Source organism: Falco peregrinus, chromosome 13 (genome assembly GCF_023634155.1).
Source record: "Falco peregrinus isolate bFalPer1 chromosome 13, bFalPer1.pri, whole genome shotgun sequence".
NCBI lineage: Eukaryota > Metazoa > Chordata > Aves > Falconiformes > Falconidae > Falco > Falco peregrinus.
Genome location: NC_073733.1, coordinates 20,682,157 through 20,704,525, shown reverse-complemented (window position 1 = coordinate 20,704,525; position 22,369 = coordinate 20,682,157). Strand labels below are relative to the sequence as shown.

General features: G+C 35.0%; 1 long non-coding RNA gene across 1 annotated transcript; it reads left to right on the top strand.

Moving 5' to 3' along the window:
* The first annotated feature begins 320 nt into the window (after positions 1-320).
* LOC114011957 (uncharacterized) lies at positions 321-21,438 on the top strand. The gene is made up of 3 exons (XR_003554114.2): positions 321-439; positions 10,513-10,690; positions 19,797-21,438. It is a non-coding gene; the product is annotated as an uncharacterized LOC114011957 (long non-coding RNA).
* Positions 21,439-22,369: the final 931 nt, after the last annotated feature.

Below are 22,369 nucleotides of genomic sequence, written 5' to 3'. Positions count from 1 at the left end.
TAACCCTTCTGTCAGTTTTTTTTTTCTTTATATAACACTGAAAACAGAAGTATGTTACACTGAATTGTAATGATGCATTTAGTGAAGTAACCCATTTTCAATGTCATAAACACATTAATAACGATTTAAAATGAGGGCAAACTATAACTCTGTTCAGCATACTGAAAGCTGATAATTCAGGAGAGTTAAGCTCTTCATCATTTACATAACTGACTAAAAAGGAACTAAAAATAAAAATTAATATACAGTGTTTATCATCTGATATGCGATTTTTCTCTGAAGAGGTTTTCTGTCCCTCAGAACTACCCACAATACAACTTCAGAAAGGATGGCCGTCACTAAGGGTTAGAGCTCCACAGAAATGACCACACAAATGACTACACATATTCTGCACCATGGCACAGTTCTGCAGCTGCACCGGGGAATGGCTCCTACTAAGGTGAGCATTCAAATACTCATTTAATTCTTAAGTATATCAACAGCTCCACTAAATTAGAAAAATCACTTCTACTTTTAGCTTTAACTACATACTCCTTCTTTACCACTACAGTTCCTGGATCCTTGTGGAGAAATGGTAATTGTAAACAGCTTTAGGGTGTATTATTGTCTGCAGGCTGAGCAGTCTCAAATTCATTTGGTCCTACTCACTAGGTGAGCCAATCATGGCTATTCCAGTATTATTTCTCTCAAGGGAATGGATAAAGAGTTGAATATGTAATAACATCCTACAGTTTGGAAGGACTTAGATGTTTTAATTGTACCTGAAGTAGTGCTCCCGACATATCTCTAATTACTATAAGCTGGTCTTTACTTGTAATTTTGACTAGTGTGGAACTCAACAGGCACTGTAAGACAAGACAGGCAAAGCTTTCAGGAAAGACTCCACTTGACATATGACATTTTAATTCTCTACACCTCCCAGAGGAAGAGTTTCTTCTACTTAGGTGGGAAAACCATGACCTATGGAGAAATTCTATCATGCATACTAGCTCTTAAGGAGCCAAAGAGAATGAATATCAAAGTACAATGGATTAAAGACACCAACTAGGTTTACTGCTTTTCTGCATGACACAAGGGCTAACTGAAAGCCATGTAAAAACCCCAGGAAAATACTGAAACTACACTGAAATTGTGTGAAAATATGATTCAGCAAATATAGACTAATTGCTTAAAGTAACCTCAGAATTTTCCACTAGAGGAAAACTCTTATAACACATTACCTTAGCAGTCTGGATGGACGTATTAATTGCATAGTTGTTAACAGAAAGCATATTTACCGTGTGTGGAAACATGTGTTACATGTACAAATTTAAGGGACATGTTTTGCTAATCTATATACTTATAATGTAAATGACACAAAGTCCTTATCAGTTATCATTGTTTATCATCAGTATCACATTATCATGTGCAGACAATTCTTTTTTCTTTTTTTACAACCACTTTTCACGGTACAACAAATTAACAAGTTTTTCAGAGCATTAACTCTGTACTTGTTTTCCTTTATTTGTGTAGTAACAGATGGGTGTATATCTCTTGGGATAAGAGAATCAAGAATCCTTTATTTGCAAAGCCGTTTTCTCTCTCATTATAATCAATACCTTTTATTACGTATGTATTAAAATCCAGTTAAATGGAAACCCAAAATGCATCTATGTACACAAACATAAAAATTAAATGAAATAAGTGAAATGGTCAGCTGAACTTCTTTCTTCAGTGCAATCCTTATGCAAATAATAAAACTCTTATTAAAAGTATTAAACCTCATATTTAAATTCTCTAAATTTTGCTGAATGCATATTCCTAACTTTGTAAGGGAGCAAACCCATCAGTTTCCACAATTTACTTATATGATCATGCTTAAACAATTTTTCTACAGTGGCAGTATTCTTACTGACTGACTGATGAACACAACTTTTTGAACTTCACTGCTGATGCACATACATTTGAACAGAAATGACAACTACTTTCTCTTTTCCAGTCCAGTATTGTATACCATGATAAACTTCCCAGATTAAGTTTTGAACACTTTTTAACAAAACTGAGTGATTGTGACATTTTACTTCATCCAGAAAGAAAGAGAAACAAGTCTTTTTTTTTATGGTGGTAACAGTCATTATTCTGTAATGTTGTATAGGCAAGTAACAAATTTTGGAGAAAACGAAAGACCGTGGAAAAGGGAAGTGAAGAACTTACTCCCTTTTCTTTGATAAAGACATTCTAAATCCACCTGTCATATTCTGATGTGTAGTACGTTACTGTTCTCTTGGAGTACAAACTGCATTTCTTTCTGTGCTTTGATCGTTTCACCTCTAAGTGACCTAACTACTCAGACCCAATTTTAAGCAAATATTCCTCTAAAAGCATATGTATATATCCTCTTAGTATAACTGGTATATAATATATATAACTAGTACATATAATATATATATATTATATATATAACTAGTGTGTATATATAGGTATATGTAACTAGTATAACGAGTATAACTTAGTATAACTATATATATATAGATATAATATATACTGTTTTTTTAAAAAAACACAGTTCTAAATTTGAGTAGATCATCTCTAGTGATCTAGCGTTCTTTTTCCTTAAGAAAATGTTGGTCTCGAACCCTCATGTTTTAGGGAAAACAAAGACTTGTAGACTTACTATTAGTTGTTTTGTTTATTATCTTTAATAAAGACCATAAAAAAACCACTAAGTTACTTGGTAAAGAAAGGCTGCAATGATATAAAGTCTTGGTTTTGTTTAAGTATATTGCAACACTGACATTTAATTCATTGTTACTAAAGGTTTCCACGAATACTTCTGCAACTGACTCTAACTTTAAAGATGAAATGTGAAAAAATACTTACAGTTAGGTCCATATTTGCCTTTGCAGTCTCGGAAAGGTTGCCTATGAACAATAACATATCTGTCTGAAAGATTTTCAGCAATGATACTCATAGATAAGATAATTTTACTAAGAAAGAATTTCCTATTGAACACATGGTCCGCTGCAATGATATCCCATTCCTGATATTGCTGTATTTGGGTAATTGTTAGCTCAAAATGCAAGTAAACTTTTGTAATGGCAAAACAACAGATTCTCAATTGATGGAAGGACAATCGTCTACAAGCAAAAGATCTCTGATAAAATTTTAGCTGCACATCTAATATTTTTAGAAGCCTATCTTAGCTGAACACATGCACACTTGCAGCAATACACATTTCTACAGTGAATAACAAATAGCCCATATTCTTTAAGAGGTCATATTGATTTTTGAAACAGTCATAGTTAAGCAGCTACATTAAGAATGCATGCATCTTAATTACAATCAACTGCAATGTGCAATACTTTTTAATGACAGTAAATAAATCAATCAGCATAAATTAAAAATGACAGAAGCTGAGAACAAGGGATGCTGTACCTGACACTTTCAGTCTATTAGTGGATAATATTATAACAATTATGATGATGATAATAATAATAATAAAACGTTGCATACAGTTAATACAGTCTGTTAAGTGGAAGTAGCTTACTGTACTGCTACAATATCCCCATAAAATATAAGTATTTTTATTGCTAGGGTGATTTTTCTCCTCTTCTCTTAGAATGAGCTCTGAGAAGTTAAGTTAATGTATTTACCCTAATTCAATTCAAGTTACAATTTTTACTTGTCTCACTGTTACATGATCTGACTAGGACAGAAATAATGTTTTAAATATGAACTAGGAATATATGAGTGAAATAGCATCTATTGAAATAGCACCTTGTCCCCTGGTGATAGTAAAAGAAAAAAATAATTATCTGAATCAATAAAGATATAATGTGATCATATCTTGATGCAAGAAAAATATATTATTTGAATAGCTCTGAAATTTAAAAAAAACTATGGTGATTTAGCTTTTTTTAAAAAAAAATGTTTGCCGTTTTTATAAAGGGAATATTTGACTACAAGTACCTTTTTTTTTTGTTTGAAATGACAGTTCTTACATCCATGGTATAGATTTTGCAATAACAGCCAATGTTTTGAAGAGAACTTTTATGAAGAACATTTCCAGTTCTGTCCCATTTTAAAATTTCCTGCCAAGTTGATGTGTTCTGTAACTTAATTTTGTTTTCATTCCATCAGCAGTATTGGTTACATTAAAACAAGGTTTCAATGATTGTAACAAACCTTCATGAAATGAATTAATATTTAATTAACATTCATACCCAGTCAGTTTTAATAACAACTTCTTCAGTATTTGTACTACCTTAATTCAAAAGGTTAGCGGGAGGAGCAGTTATTACATTTGACCAAACATTGGAAGGTTTTTCAGCTTTTCTGTTACACTGCTAGAATATAAACTACCAGACAAAGCATATTTGGAAAGAGTCCCTTTTCTACAACTACATTTTTCTTATCTTAAATGACATGGCAGTGGTGTACCAAAGGTACAGCCTGGGTGCCAGCTGCGTTTACACAATAGTAAATAAGTTTCATATAGTCCAAATTATTTCCATGGCTGGTTCCAAAATCTTGTAGCATCAGAAGACCTTAAATCAGATATTCTGAGAAAAATAAGGTACACTGACAGTCTAAGGAAATTGCACCTCTTTAATCAGCTAATTGCCTGCATGATTAATCCTGTTCCTCAAGACACTGGTGTTAGCGCCATAACATGGCGGGTCTCCAACACTTGTGGCCTTTGTGAGATTTGGCTCTAAGCCAGACAGAATATAACAGTCCAAAAAAGAAATATTTTTTAATAAAAAGTTATCATGAGATAAAAATGTTTAAAAAAGAGCACAAAACCTAAACTAAATGAAGCCCTTTCTGTGTAATTATAGATGGTGCTGGTTTCATCTCCCCATACACCTACAGCCCTGCTGGCAGTGCAGCGAGGGCGGCTGCTCCCTGGGGTGGGGGCTGAGCCCTGCTGGGCTATCAGCTGGTGGGTGACAGGCGGGATCAGGCCTGGGGAGGGGACAGCCCTGGGAGAGCCAGGCACGGCTGTGGGGACAGGGATGGACCCAGGATGCCAGCCTGCAGGTTGTCCGTGGCTAGGCCAGGCCTGGCGGTGGCAGATCTGGAGACCAACACCTATTGTGTCACAGGGGCAGGACTGAGGACCCGGGGGGGCTGACATGGGCTCCAGGACCATGGGCCTGGGAGGAGGGCCCCTGGGAAGGCCGCTTTGTGCCACCGAGGCCCATAAATACTCTCAGGGACCTGACATTTTCTGTATGAACAGCATATTGACAGTTAATCCTACCACAATTTGAGCATATAAATATCTTGTCAAATTGAGTAAGTAATCTAATTTACTTAAGCATTCAGCTTGATTGTTATGCCACGGTTTGAAGCTGCCAGTGGACCAGGCGGGCTGTGCAGGTCCAGGGAGTGCAGCTGTGCGCCACCTTCCCTCCCTTCTGCTTGGGGGTGTTGGCCTACAATTGGCAACACAGCGTGCACATTTGTGCACTGCTGAGTACCGCCGGGGACCAAACCAGCGGGGCCCCAGGGGGCCAGAGAGCCACAAGCTTGCACACTGTGCTGGCTGAGCAGCAGAGAAACCTCAGTATGACATGGAGAAAGAACATTTTTCAGAAAGCAAGTCCTTCTTTGCACTGAAAAATGCATGTGTGTTAGCAGAAATGTATGCTTTACTATATGTATGTATTGTGATTTCAACACCTGTGACATGCTTAGGTGTTCTGTTGCATCACTGTTTTTCATTAGTAACTTTTATGTGGAAAAAAAATGCATGGGCACAATTATATTGCCATCAACAGAGAATTTCTTAGCTGGATTGCAGAAATCAACTGCCAGCTGGCAAATTGAAAAATGCACTGCAAGTCAAACTGAATTATAAATAGCTATGATTTTGGATCCACCTAGACCTCTTTAAAACAGCAGGATTGAACCAACAAACAATGCCAAGGTATGCAAAGTAGAAAATAATACAAACCTGCATTCATTTCTTGCTATGTTTTCAGTGCATTGAAATTAAACATTAAATTTGTTCTAATATTACATTCTTTGTGTAATATACATACAAGGGAATATATAATTAATACACAAAATTCTTTTGAGACAGTTCCACTCTCAAAGCATTTAGCAGTAATTCTGATACCAGAAAAAACTTCTAGAAAGTGATAATGCTGGGAGGATTTTGTAGAAATAGCAGGAAAAAATAAAAACATAAGTTAACATTAAGGAAGATAAAATGGGAAAGGTAAAGGAAACAAGCAATTATGCATAAATGTTCAATACTTGGACTCAGTTGCTACACACATGACAACAGTATTAAGGGTTAGTCAATACAAGAATTATATTATGTAAAAACGTATTAACAGTTGGGTTATTCCTGCAAATTTTTTCTAGCAGAGACAAAAATCTCAATGCTTACTTTGTAAGAGCAAGTTCCTATCTTTCAGATCAGAAGAAACACAAACCAAGTTTTATGCTTGAGAAATGTAACAAATAGTATTTTCTTATGCCAAATGGGTTCACTGGCCATGTCGAATGAGAGGAGTTTCAAACCTTGGAACATATGAAGGTAGTATTTATTAGCCTGTTTAAATTGAACAATAATTTGAACTTTCAACAAAACAAATCCAAACCGCAAAATCCTACATTTTATTGACTATAAAAGGAAAGAATTGCAAAGAGAAGCTCTCAATAACAAATTCATAGGTAAATTGTAATTTATTTTCATCTTCTTTGTTTACTTTTTCCTTATGTGTATGAGAATATGCTTATCTGGTTTACCAGCACGATGACAATTGATTTCTTTTCCATTCCCTGATATCTTACAATCATGAAGTGGATGAAATTGCAAAATATGAAAAAAAATCAGCCTCAATTTTTACAAGAAAATAAGTTTAAATTCTAAAGTAAAGCTCCAAAAAATAGTGTGATGAGAAAATAATTCAAATAATTGAGCTTGCTAAAATATAAGCATTAAGTTGTAGACCAACTATCCTTCAGATGGTGTGAGCAAAAGTTAGCATAAGTAAATCTAGACTGAACTCAAACCAAAACAAATAATAGGGTGAACAGCTTCTGCTGAATAAATTAAATCACCTTAAACAACACATAAGCAGAAAAGGAATGCAAGAGACGGAGGAAGACCAACTAATGAAATAGGCTAACCTCAAAGAAAGAAACACAGAAAAATAAATTGAACAGGATAAAACCAGACTCAGAACAAGTAATACCTGACTCTCCGGTCCTCAGGTTGCAAAAACTCCAGGTTGTCTGGCCTAGGGACTGTTGAGATTTTTTTAAGATGGGACAGCATTTTACTACTTCACTTTGAGCAACATTATACATCTTGAAATAAGCACCTTTTACTGAGATTTACGGTTCTCATGCCCCAAATTCCTAATCATAGAGCATCTTACAATCATGATGTACTAGCACCAAGATTTTATCATGAGAAGCTTTTTTAACCTGTAAGAATCGTTTATTCAACACACTAGCTTGCTACACGGTGTACAGCATTGCACCTGAGAGTTATAAAGTTCATCTTTATGAGGGTATCAATAGTTTATGGATGACAAATGTGTACTGATTTGAAATTTGTATGGTATTAGAAGCCCTAGTTATTTTCCTTTGTCACAAAATATTGTGCTTTAATAGTGTGAGATTGTAATCAAAATGGACAGGATTTGTTTTCTGTCTTTTATTATTATTTTTTAATATGAGATGAACTGGATGATAAATTGAAAGCAATTCTGATTACAATCAAAAAATATTAATTTCATAGATGAGAAGATAAATATGTTCACATGCTTCTTCCCAGAAACTTTATGCAGATTATGAAAAAGGTTTCAATTCATTCATAATCCTTACAGTATTCATTGCCCATCAGTCCTTCTCCAGACTTCATTGTTTTTAAAGAAATTACATCACTTTATAGGAATAAGGCTCATACTAATTTTAAAGATACTTTCCTACATGGTCAGATGTGAACACTCTTAAAACCCCAGTATTTTTAAAGGACACTGCAAGGCGTTAAATTTGTTCAATAAATGTTGTAGCAAGAACAGAAAATGTAAAAGCTTGCCTACTATCTTAGGTTAACATAACAATCTCTAACTTTAAGTCTATACTTACAGAATTAAACTCAGGCAAACAAATTATTTAAGGTTTTCATCTCCTGGTTCTTCCATTTTCCCCAGGACTAATCCTGCCAGAGATGTATGTGATAGTGGACCATGACTTATCAAAAGGTAAAGCATTCAGCAATAATAGCCAAAGAAATAGCATCAAAGCCAGAGTACTGTGTGTTGAAATTTTTATTTTGATGTTTATATTGTTTCTTTGCCTTTATGCAACATACAATACATTCTATCAAAAAAGTTGTAAAAGCCAGGAAAACAAAAAAATAATTTTAAATACACATATACATATATATGTAATCTCTCTCAAGTTATTGGTCGCAGAAAGCCCTATGGCTGACCACCTTGTCACTGGTGGTCACAAGACTGGTAATGGTGGAAAAAATGTTAACCTGGGAGTAATCAAGCCTTTCAGAATTAAGTACAATGTTTAACAGCACCTAGAAACTATTTTGTGGACATAAGGGAATATTCTTACCATGTACTTCTACTTAGACAGTTGACCAACATAATATTCGCCTGTGCATCAGCATTTGGGCTAATGAAGCAAGCTGCCTTGATATTGATTTCTTAAGGTATGAAGTTGAGTATCCATCCATTTGCTTGGGAAAATCTATCTTATAGTACTTGTATCTGTCAGGAAAATGCTGTTTTCTTAAACTCCCCACACTCTTTAGATGTATATTATTCTGTAGTTCGTAACTGAAACAGAATAAATGTTACATAGCACAACTTTTGCATGTGCCGAATTACTGCATGTAACTGTATAGGGGGAAAAAAGAAATGTACCCTATAGGTGGCAGTGTAAGCATACTGAAGAAACTGCTGAGAACTCAAGTATAACCACTTAAAAACATTTAAGATTAACCATAAATTAATAAAAACAATTATTACAAAGGAAATTGAAAAAATGGCACAAACTGCTCAGATTAGATCGTCCAGCAGCACTTTAGAAATGCGTTTCAGTCAATTTAATCATGTCCGTGTCTTTTTTATCGGTACTGGGTAACAACCTGTGGGCTTGTCTTCCATCAGGAGGATTCACTCTTCTGCAGCTGCTCTGAGTTTACAGATTATTAGAAAAGACTGAGAGACTTTTCTGAATTAATTTAGAGCGAGTTTAAGCATTCTGTACTTTAAGGTTGGACTTTTGTAAAAATACATTTTAATATTTCAATGCCTTAGAAAAAGATTAAGTATTTGAGCACCTGAAGAGGCAAAATAGAATAATTTGATGGATTACATTTAAGTCAGCTGAATATCATATTTTAATAAAAAAGTCTTTTTAGAGTTGCTCGCATTCCATATACTCCACATATTTGAAAGCCTCGTTTGTAGACAGAGAAGTCTGTGTAAATATATCCAGTATGAGCAACCATGTTGGATAAGTTACTTATTGAGGAGTTATATAATTTACATAAGGTTTTAAGCATCTCCAAACATATATTTTTTTAAGACATACAATAATCCTAAATACCATTTTAAATGAATTAATGAAGATTACAGAATAAGGGAGTATCTGGCGCTTGGGGATATGGTGTTAGGAAGGTTTAGGGGGTATTTTTACACACATCTTATAAACCTGCTGAGTAAATCTTGGACTTTCAACCATTGTTTGTGGACATGAAAGAGTTTGAAAATCCTATTAACATCTTTGTGGAAGTGGTCTAGCAGTACTGCTGCTACAGAATAATGTTATTTTGCATTATCACTTATTACAGCAAAATCCTAACTTGTGAATCCAAGGGAGTTCCTGAAATCACTTCTGCAAAATTATTCTCCTTTTCTTGCAATATTTTCAATTGTATGTACTACCTTATTGTGAAAATATAATGGAGTACATGACATCTGTCTATCTCCTTTTAAAATAACATACTTTTGTGTGGATAAGACCGTGTCAAATTTACTTTTTGCATAGTTCTGTAATCTTTCTGAATCACACTTTTTTTTGCCCTTAGGGTTATTTAGCATCTCCACTTTAAATGAAATTTGGCCTTTAAGAAAAGTTTTAGTCTCAATTACCAAAAGACTTTACTACTAGAAGTAATGGATTTAGAAAGCAGTTTCAACAGTTTTCCTATGCAGTCCATGATTTTTTCCACTATAGCCATGGTAACAAAGTAAATCTCAAGTCTGTGCATATCTAGCGATATACAGAAGAAAGCATGTTTATGATTTTCAGATTTAAATCCTACTGGTGACACTCCTATCTATTTTGAGGTGGATCTATTTATAATTTGTCTGCAAGGAATATGAAACCACTTTTAATCTTGATCACAGTAACAACAAAGATTTTATTAGAAAACAAACTAGGAAGAATATTTTTTTAAAACGCAAAATTCAAAGACACTAGGAAAACATATAAGCAGAAGGGAGATAAACAATGCTCTCAACGTCTCTCATGTCCCTGCAGGTGATTATTGCTTTCAGCTTTGGCTGCAGTCAACGCTGTGACTTTCTGAGGTGCAGGAAACACTGCAAAGTCCCCAGGAAATTCTGCTCGTCATTTCTGTGGCCTGGCTGCCTTTTCCCAGCTCCTCAAGCACTCTCAGTCTCAGCATGAGCTGTAAGCAGCTTCCCAGCTCTTTGCTGTAAGTATTTGCCTGCCCAAACCTGTAGTCTCTTAATTTTTTTCTCCCTTGAGTTTTTCCCTAGCTCCCACAGACATAGGAGCAAACTTTCCTCCCTCTAGAAATTTCTACCTAACCAGACTTCTTACAAGAACATAATAACTGAGAACAAAGGAGGAAAAAGCATCATGTCAGATATAGTGTCACATTTAAACATCATGCTATGTTTATGCATATATATAATATTTCTCCTTCAGCTACAGGAATGATATTGTCTGTTCTATTTAGACCAAACTTCCTTTCTGGCAATCTCTGAATGTTGCAAGCATCTAAAATCCAAATGGACACACCCTTTCCAGGATAGCTAAGAGAAGTCTCTTGCCCTCTGCGCTTTAAAAATGTGGGTCTTATACTTCCTGCACACAGAAATTTTCCTGTGACAGCACAAACTCACCTGCATTTAGGAAAGGCAGAATGAATGGGTCAAATGACGGAAACATTTACAATCCAGCAGGATTTTTACAAGTAGCATAAGCAACCACATCATCCATTAGTTTATCTGTCTTCTGTTACACCTTGAAACATCTCAAAGGGAAGAAGCTTCATGGTTCCACTCAAAAAGTAGTAACATGGAGCACCTGAACTTCAAAAAGACCTGAGCTTCAAAAAGCAGAGCAGAAGCCTTGTTTCTGTGAAGCTCTTCAAATAACTTAAACTAAGATATAATAATTGAATCCCCAAATTTGAAATGAATTTTCATTTACTTTCCCCAAGCACTTACCATGAATAGTAGCAGAGAGCCTGAGCTCACACCACATCAACAGAACATGGGTGCTGTGGTTATAGACGTACGTCATTTATATAAATTGGGGAACAGTAATCTAATATCATCATTCTTGGGTGCCTTCTTCTGTTTAAAATAATTACGTTACTTCAATCTGGACAAAAAGAGAAAAGTCACTGGAAAGATGCATAATGGTTTGGAAATGTTAAAAGTACCTGTGTTCTGCAGAATGGTTAAGAGTAACTAACCTCTGTTTATGCAGATGTAAGCAACAATGAATATGAATTAACTTCCACAAAGAAAAATCCATCATATGATTTCATTTTAATCTGATGCTTTTGTTTTTTCTCCCAGATAAGCAATTAACTTCTACATTTCAGTGCCAGCAATAACCAATTTCAAATTTGTAAATTGTAGAAAATTACGTAGGAATTTGAATGTTAAAAGCAGATTAGAACAGAAAAGATTTAATATCAGGTTGGAAGAGTAAAACACAGCTGGAGCGTAAGATCTTTTTAAAATAATCTACAAACTCATGTAGTATAAGCGAAACATAATTAAGATGATGGTACTTTACAGTGTAGCTGGTTCTCTTCCAACTCTGAATTCAGCTAACATATCCTTGGCGGTTTTTGGTGGCTTCCACTTCTTCAAACAACTTTCATTGAGGGGAAAGACAGATGGAGAAGAAGGGGTGAATATACAGGAGATACTTCAGCAGGCAGAGTGATCTGACATGTCTGGCCTAAGCATGAAAATAAATAATATTGAAAAAAAAAAAAAGTCAAAATTAACTTAATAATTTTGATCGAGAATAAAAAGTAAGATCTCCTTTATAGATGTTTTGTGATCTAAATGATGGTTTTTCATTGCTAGTTTCTTAGATTTCCATTTCATTTTTTTTAGTATAGAAAGGAAAAAAACCCTGTATGTTGAAAAACTGTGCTGTGGCTAATAAACAAATACGATGATGAAAGGCAAGACTTTCATTATTATTGTAATAGATGATGTGAAATCACCTGAAAATATGTGCTTTGTTAATTTGCAATGACTGAATGTCAAAAATCTTTCCTGTCAAGACCATTGTCCCATATAGCACAGCTGAGTGGCTGTCGTATTTGCTGAGGGAAAAAAGAAACAAGTTTAACAAAGTTAATGATACTATATATAGTATAATTTTCTAAGATCTTTCTGAGTTGAGAAAGCCAAGTGGTTGACAACCTATAGGAGTAGCTATTATGGCTCAGTTGCAAGGAGGAAAACAAATAGCAGCATGTCCACCATGTGACTTTATTTGATGAACTAGAAGCGGCTACTTTATGACATTGGGAGCCAAAGCCAATCACAAGCAAACTTAGACACTGCCAATGTTTATATGCATTCCTGCTTGTGGTATCAAAAGTTCTTATTGTGGTCTAATTGTAAAGCTCTGAGAACGGGGAAAACCTAGGCACACGTACACACAGAGTGTTTTTGAACAATGTGTGGTAGATTGAAGCAATCTAGATGTAGCTATTCATTGCTATCTAACGTTGCCACATTGGACCATCTGGTCCTGTTCTGTTTCTGCCTCATGAACTAGGAAAATGAGTATTCCTTTTCCAAATCACAAGCCACAAGACTTAAATATTCTGTGATGAATTACTACAGAAAAAATTAATTAATAGAACATCTGCCTGCCAAGAAGATAGAGTGCAAGTAACTAATATGTTACAGTTACTGGGCCAGGCTCTCCCATTATTCTGGCAGTTAACAAAGACCAGAAGGCAGATGGGTCAATCTGGCCAATAATTTTTTCGTGACAGTGTAACTGTCACCTGGCAAATCTAGCTCAAGTAACAACCTCTTTCTCCCTGTGCCTAGCCTACAGCAAGCTGGATGCTCTTCAGAATCCTTCTCAGCATCTATCACTGTCTTTAGGAGATTCTGTGACTTTGAAAGTCTGGTATGAAACTGCAGAAATACACAAGTCCCATTGTGTTAGAATGTATACAGAGTGACTAAGCCACCATTGAAAACAGCTTTCACATACCCAAAATTGGTAAATCTGGTGTCAAGCAAAAATGGCCATTTTTATACATATGGTATGGTGACTTCAGTAGAATAATTTGTAGAAGTAAAATGAATGTTATGCCTAAGAATAATTAGCTTGAAATTACTTTTTTTTTTTAATTGAGTATTTGGAATTCTGTTATTTAAATTGAGTATGTGATGTTTTTATTCCAGTTCATCTTTGCACTTGCTTTGAGACGTCAAGTGTCATTTTTACTTTGGCAAGAGGTCTTTTGATTATCAAGATAAAAGAAAATGTTTGTTCTGAATAAAATCTTATTTTTTACTTTACAAATGAATTGAATGGAAAACTTCTACTAATGATATATGCTTCTCGTTAGCAAACGGATCCCTTTACTGTGGTAATCAAATATACCCTTTCTTCAAGTCAATCCTCACCCATTTTTATAATTAACATCACTGTCCCCATTTTTTTTCCTCCTCTGAAGTATAACTTGAAATATATGTCTGTGAAAGCTTTCCAGTCAGTTCACTATAAGGAAACTGATGTACAGGACTCCTAGGGGGGTAACAAAGTTTCTTCAACCACAGAACTACAATCCACAACCAGACATAAAATCATGCAGAGATAGTTTCTTTCTCTCACTTCTCTGTTTACCAGTAATTAGAAAGTGGTACTTCAGTACAAGAAATAGTATACTGAAACTGCTGGTTTGATACAGGGTATGCAATCAAGCCCACTGCCTGCAGGGAAGAAAAATAAACTACTGATTGTGAGCGGCCAGCAGTAGCTACTGCTTTGTGTCCAGTATTATATTAAAGCAATTCACAGTTAACATCATATAAGCATTGCTCAATCACTGTAAATGAATGCTCACTAGTGTTCTCGTGAGCACAGCCTCAAGACAGTTCAATGGCAGCATGTATGAAGTCATAATTTGGCCCTAGTATCAAATGAAAAGAAGCAGCTGAAATGTGAGTGCCTGCAGTGGAAGAGTAATATTTTGCAAACTGAAATGGCACCGGAAATCAATATGACACAATGAATATAAAATCTTGAAATGCCATTTCTACAAGTCTTTAAAGAATAACTATTGAGGACTAACATTTTCTGTACTATTATGTAACCCTTTTAAAATGTCTCCTTCAGCTATACGTGAGAAATGAGTTTTTTAAAATATGGGATTTTTAAACACAAAGGTAAAGCATCTCAGCTGAGATCTAAGGTCACATCTCTTTCTAGAACTAATCAGAACACATTTGAACTGTAAAATGAAAGAAATTCGGACATTAAATATTCTGATATGACACTCCCAATGAGACTGAGAAATCAGATTATGACCAAGATCAGTGTTTGTTTCATTGACTTCTGCTATGATATGAGACTAAAGAATAACCAGCTGTAAATTTCTCCAGACTCAGGGGTGAAAACAGTAACCCCCATCCCCACCAAACCCTATAATCAAACAACTCTTGTGTCAAAACTGAAATTTAACACAATATTCTAATCAAACAAGCCTGGTCAGAACTTAAGGACTTGAACGTAACCTAGCCACTTGTAAAACAACAAATATGTTGACAGATGACAAAACCACTTATTGTTAAAGTATTGTGGGAAAAGTCAATGGCTAACGATGTCTGAAAAAACAAGCAGAAACACTGACTTTGGGAGCTGGGTCAAAAGAGAGCAAATCAAAAAAGACCTAGAATGCAATTAAATACTTTGTTTGCAAACAGGTAAATACCTTTTTTTCAGTGCAGAGAATTGCTTTCCTGTTCTCAATACTGTTTTTCAGATCTGTAAACAGAACAAATTCAAGCAGATTATAAAATAAAGAAAAACACTGTGTTTTTTCCAGCTGCATAGACTCGGGTTTTGGCCTAAAAGCACTTTTATCTTGCTTTCTTTAAAATTGCTAAAAGGGTCTTTAAGGAGTATCACAAAGCTTCAGAGATTACTGCAGTGACCAGTCAAGGCTCACATCACATGTCATATATTGTTAGTCCTCTGAAAATAATCATCCTAGCGTATTCACCTTGTTTACTTCGTGGAAGTACCTTCACTCACTTCATGGGCAACTTTGACGCTTTCTTTTCAATTAGTATGTTAAATAAATAATACAAACTCTATTGGCAAGGAAGAAACATTTCCTCAACACTTGTGTCGACTCTTGCCCAACTCTCAGGATATATTTTTGTATCTACCATCAAGAAGGAACAGCAGAATATCTGAAAATGTCAAATCCTTTTTAGTTCAACCTTGCAAAACCCAAATATGTTTAAGAATTCCCCTTTGGCTTGTTTACAGCAATGATGGAATAGAAGATCATGTTTTGTCCTCTCTGTTTCTTTACAGGAACTCTTAAAATTTCAAGTTCAGAAGTCAGAACACATTGTGCTCATTGACCTTTCGCTATAGCATGTCATTTCAGTCTCCTGTGCAGAGAATTTCTGTTTTTTCTGGGAAGTCTGGGAACAAAGTTTTTCTTTTAATCACAGTAGTGACTTGTGATCCCACACAGGCTAGAATAAGTTAATGGAAAAAGTTATTACAATTTTCCTTTCACTCCCTCTGAAATATTGGCCCTCTCAAGCCAAATACAGAAGGAAATTTCCATGTGAAGATCTTCTGCAACATGAAAAGCTGGGTTTTGACAGTTAAGGAAATAATTATTTTTGTATGTTGAGGAGAAAGCACTTTGTTAAACAGTGGTTAGTTTGCTGTTATCACATAAATGAGTTATTCCTATAAGAAACGGTACTGCAGGCATCAAACCATATTAGATAATGTTAAGTCATTAAAGAAGGAAGAACAATTCATTCCATCAGTTCTCACTTTGCATCTTGAACCCCTCATTGCTGATGCTGTAAGTGAATAGTGGTTTGTCCATACTAGCAGTTGCCATAAAGAACTGAAAATAGCAGTTAGTCTTATAGCAGGAAATCATGGTTCAGTGTGTCAGAGAAGGTATCACACACATCACTGTGAATTAGCAGTACACACCAGATTCCTTTTTACACACTGAGCAATGAACCTTTTATGTGACACTGATTTTTGAGACTCGTCTGTTTCCAGACTAATCAGGGGAGTGAAAATTACTGATACTTATTTCTAGAGGACTTGTTTTTCCTTTGGGTTCTGGCAGAAACTACTCTGTATACAAAGTGAAGAAAAGATTTTTAGTGTTCTGAGAATCAGATATGCAAAATAGGAAAATAACTGGAGGAGACAAGTAGTGGCATGTGTTATACTAGATGCTGTTCCCAGACAGAAATTATTTGAACAGCTATGTGAAGGACATACACATTTAAAAAAAAAAAAAAAAAAAAAAAAAAAAAAAGTCTTCTGTTTCAAATGATACCAAATGAGTTTATTACCTTTGATTTGTAATAACTTGTTGCTTAAACTCTATAACATGGAAGCCAATTTCATAGAATCACATTCAATGATTTCATATCATAGTCTATTATTCTAACTTGTGCTCAAGTTCTATAACATGGAAACCAGTTTCAGTTTAAATTGTAATCCGAAATTTTTCTTACTTGAGAGACCATTTCTTAGAATTTGTAAACAGCAGGAAAATGTTTTGAAGATTGCTTTTAAGCAGAATGCTGACATTTTCCTGGTATTCTGGGTCCAGGCTATGCTCCTTTAGTGAGATACAGGAAGGTACACTTCTGCAGCAATAGGGGAATAGGTGTCAGTTTGAACCAGTATCAAAACTCAACTTCATTGAAAATAAATTGAATTAGAATCAGAGACGATAATAAATATTGGATAACTTTTCAAGTTCTTTTAAAAATACAATTATTTACAAATGACACAAATGAGGAAATTGGGAGTGTCACTAATAAAGTGAGGAAAACAAATTAGGCTACTTTATTGTCTGCTAAAATGTAGATTAATTGGTCTACTTCAATAAAAGAGGTGGTCACCTACATAAAGTTCAGATATCAATAAGGTGCAACAGACCAACTTAGAATAAATTTTCAGAACCTAATGCAGATGGAGCGTACTCAGGTGAAGCTGATTAAAATTCTGTGGGCAACAGAATTAAATGCACGTTCTGTTCACAGGACAACTTGTTTTTAACTATTCTAAAAAGGAACCAAAATATTTTGCTAATACACCTAAAGACATAGAAAAGTCCTTGGAACAGTACTTTGTGCAAATTGTTTAGGATTCTTCACAAATAATTATACATCTATTATCATATTCTTCCAACATAATCGCACAACCAGTCTGATAACAGAAACAAATTTAGAATATATTTGCTTGTACACTTTCATAAGCACCTTATACCCTATTAGTGTGCTTACAGAAACAACCTTGTTATTAGAGCATAAACCCTGGAAGCAGTAGATAAAAATTCTGTTCTTTTCCTTGCCATACACTTTTTAATAATTGCATTACATCCTCACGTCTTGCTTTATTCACAAGTACATCATGATAACGATAATTTCCAGCTCACTGACATGGACAACCCATAGTATTTTACAGGCATTAGGGAATTTGAGAATCTAGAGAGAACTGTTATGGAGATGTAAATTACTGTTACATCATACATATATTCTCATTTTTTACAGTATTATCTGATGCATTGCAGATTTTGAGCTAAACTCCATGTTCTAGGATATTTTTGAATCCCACACTTTCCATTATGTAGGCAGAGCTAAAAAAATTATTTTCAAAGGAAATAATTTCTTTTGTTCTTTTCTGGCTATCTCATTTATATTTGTAAGCAAATTATGTTTTGGGATGCAAAGCTGTCTATTTCATCCCTGCTTATAGGATCTCCTCATTCATGATGCCCAGAATATATTACAGCTTAATCTAAAGCCCACTGAAGAGGCAGGATGAGAAAGGGTGGTACATCTCCCATGTCCGTCACTGCCTTGCCACCTCAAAACCAAAAATAACCAATTGCAGAAAAGACTGAAAGTCTAATACATCCTTCCTAAAATCAGAAGGTACTGATAATTGGATGCAGATGTACTAGAAACTCTTAAATAAAATGTTTCCACATTTAGCTATGTCGGGTTGCCTCTCGTCTTTATATTCTCTTGAGGCTGACAGTTACTGATGTTAAGTCAAACTATACAAAACAAGCTGAAAAGAAGTTGTTGGGAAGAGTGACTTCATTAAATGGCATCTACATTCAATGCAGTCTACTGCTTTTGCTTCAAAGCAACATATAAAAGTATCTTTGTATTCTGCTGGTATTTCGCTGACATTTGAAGAGACTTCTAAGGTGTACTAAGTTGGCAGCTATTGTAGTAGGAGAGTTTGTTTTTCTAAGTTATAGCAAACCAACCCTAAACAGTTATCTTCTTAAAAAAAGAAAGTTTGTGAAATAGCAAAAAAAAGTACATACACAAAGAAAAAGAAAATATCACTTTAAGCAGTTCCCTTCTTTCTGCAACTCCACTTAAAAAAAACCCAAAACCAAAAAAACCCAAACAAACAAAACAAAAAACCCTGAACAAACAGAAAAAAAATGTTATTCAGAAAAGCCTGCCTAAGCATATTCTGTCTGAAGAAATGATTGATTCTTGTCCTTGGTCAGCCTAAGATACTTCTTTTCTAACAGAGAGCAATATTCTGTTAAGTGGCAATAGTAGCAAGAGGCTGCATCCCTCACTGCCTCACGACTACATCTTGGCATACAAGAGGCAACATTCTCCCATCAGGGCTAAAACAATTCTACCTGGGATGTGGAACCCATCTATCCCGAAGCACGTAGGCTTTCCTAGCCTCCAGCTTTCATCTCATTTTCTAAATTCCCACTGTCTTCAAAAGTGAGAACAGAGATTTTTCTTGGATGCAGGTCACGTAACTGAAAGAAAAAGATTGCTATAACTTGTACACATACAGGTCATAGAAAGTGAAAAATTCAGTCAAAACAGTGTCAAAAGGCATTGCTTTTGAGTTAGCTGAAAAACACTAAGTCTTCTGATCTTTCTGACAAGACTGTTCTCTGAAAATACAGTCTTTTGTTTTTCCAAAGTGTAAGGTACAGATGATGACAGATAACACACCCAGAACAAGCATCCAAACTCTACCCCAAGAAAGGATGCTTACTTAATGATACCTTAAAAAATCTGTTTAATAGGACTAATAAATACAAAAGTTTCCAGAAATTGAAAGTAAAAGCACTTTCTGTCATCACATCACACTGTTTTTCAGAATATTAAAGGGCTTTTGCCAGACATTTTAATGATGTGTAGACTCCATTCACAGGCATTGTGGACAGACTAGGGTTACTTATACCTTGAGACTAGAGAATTTAATTTCTGTGAGCATAACTCAAATGACCTTTTCTTTGAAAGCATATGCCAGTACGTACCTTAAGATTCAAAGAGAAGATCTGTACGAACATACTGCAGTACCATTGTCAAATTTATGGAGTATCTCTGACAGAAGAAAACATCCTAATGAGCTCATGAGAAAACTGACAGCCCTAGGAAGAGACCTATGTGGAGGCTGCAATAAGAGACTGGATTCCTTCAAATAGGAAAATCTGAAGTTTCTAAAAAATTCCTTAAAAAACCCCAACGCTGGGCTGATAAATTTGCCAGATGGAAAAAAATACTGAGCAACTGCTAAGCAGCTTGTGCAGTTTTGAAAGTGTGACTGGAACCTGGAAGGAATCATAGGCATTTTCTGACTGTTGTCTGCTTATTCTTGGAGATACCAAAGCTGAAGTTAGAATGATCATCTAAGTACAAGAGAAAACACCAAATGTATCTAGGATAATTCAGTGAAACATCCTGGACAACCCCTGGTGTTACTGAGGACAGAAAGAAGTCGTTACCAATATCAGAGGCTCCAACAGGCTTCACTTCAGTGGCTGAAGAGCAGGATGAACAAGGGGGAATGTTCTGAGGACAGCCTTGTTAAGAGATGGACCTCCGGACTGGCAGATTCCAAAGGCCTTTGTCAGGGCCAAATACTCCATCATCATCAGTTTGTCACCTTTTCAAGGAGAAAAAATTGAAACTCAAATATTCAAGGCTTTCTGTAACAGCATGAACTCTTTCATGTAGGTTAATCTCTTCCCATGAATGAACAAATGAAACATCATCACCTAAATTGTCTAATGCAAGAGGGCCATTTGGAAAGACCAGATGAAAATTTGTCACCATTATATAATGTATCATCAGATCATATATCTCTAAGTTTTGACATAGCCTAAAGTTTGAAACTACACTAATTAAACAGTTGCTTTCTACTCTCCAGAGTAGCATTTACATTTGAACTAACGTATTATTTAATGAGTTTTATATATTATATAATATCCACTTTCCAAACTTGGAGAGTGAAGGGGAAAATATCTTTCAAATTTTCATAAAGCCTTGATAAAAATAATATTTTAGTACTTACCAAAGGAAACTTATGTTTTTATTGATTATAACAAAACTGTTTCAATATATTTAAAAGTCATTTTAATTTGTCAAAGGATCCTTTTGTCACTGTAACCAAAACACATACTTTTGTATGCAAATAAATCTGAGCTCTGTAATTTTAAGGGGTAGCATATCCATTATTGTACAAGATACAAACGAAAGTACTTGTACAACTATAAATATTTAAATTTAAAAGATGGGACTGAAGCTCTAGAAGACTGAGGGTACCATATAATATGAAATACTGTCAATGTAACGGTTGCAATTTGGTTCTGACAGCAATGTTAAAGGAAGCCAGTGTGGCAGGTTTTCTGGTGAAGAAGACTGAGAAGAAGGCAAGAAATGACTCCTACCTGTTTCTGCCCTATACTTCTTACTCAGACAGCATTCTGTTTTATCTAGGAACAGTGTCTGGACCCAAAGACTGTTTGCAGGAGAGAAATTAGTAGTATTTCTATTTTGGTTTTCTGCTCACAATCCTATGGAAAAACAAAACCCAAGAATAACCAACTGCAGCTATTATCTTTGTTGTATGCATAAATTATCTTTGCAAAAATGTAAGGGTCTTGCATTTAAATGAATTATTTTAAAAGGACATGTTAATGGGCTATCATAGTTTGCTTTCTAACATCAGGGATTCTCCATGGGTATGAAGAAAACATAATCACACATATGGTGGAACTAAAATGTACTATTTTTCTTGAATGAAATTCTCTTGTTAACTCAGCATGCACTGCATGAGATCACATATAATTTTTCAACCATCTGCCCACCTCACAGCATTATGGACAGAAAATTTCTATTATTCAGCCACTAAGATTTTATGCTGGGTGACTTATAAGTGTGGATTCACTATAATATCTTTCATCATTGGTAGTAAATTTGGCATCTATGCAGATACTACTTGTATTTCTGTAGATTCCAATTTGAAGAATAAATTTCAGTTCAAGTCTGTCCTCTGCCACTCTTTTCTAATACCTTACAGAACACACATGCCATGTGATTTGGACATATAAGCTTTTATATGATAGACTAAGTTAGGAAAATGCATTGCTTAAATTTCAATGTTAAAGACAGGTTAAGAAACATCAGAAACCCTTGATTGTGATTAGCTGTTTTATAAAAGAAAAATAAAATCAACCAAACAAAAAAACCCACAACAAACCCAGCACCCTCCACAGCAATATCTTTGCTGTGAAAAGACCAGAAGCCAACAAGTTAATGAGCTTTTTTACAAAATTAAATCACTGCTGTTAGTGTTCACTGACTTCTGATTAATTCATAGATAACTTATCACAATATAGTGCTTCATGAATAACCAAATGTAAGAACTGTATTAGGATTTTTAGACCATGCCTCTCTTTTGGTATTGCTGCCTACCAAGCAGAATCCAATCACAGGACAGTCTGTTACTGTTCAATTTATGACAGCCTCTATTTTCAAATTAGAAGTCTCCATATATACAGCAACGACAAGACATTTTTCAGGAATCTCTG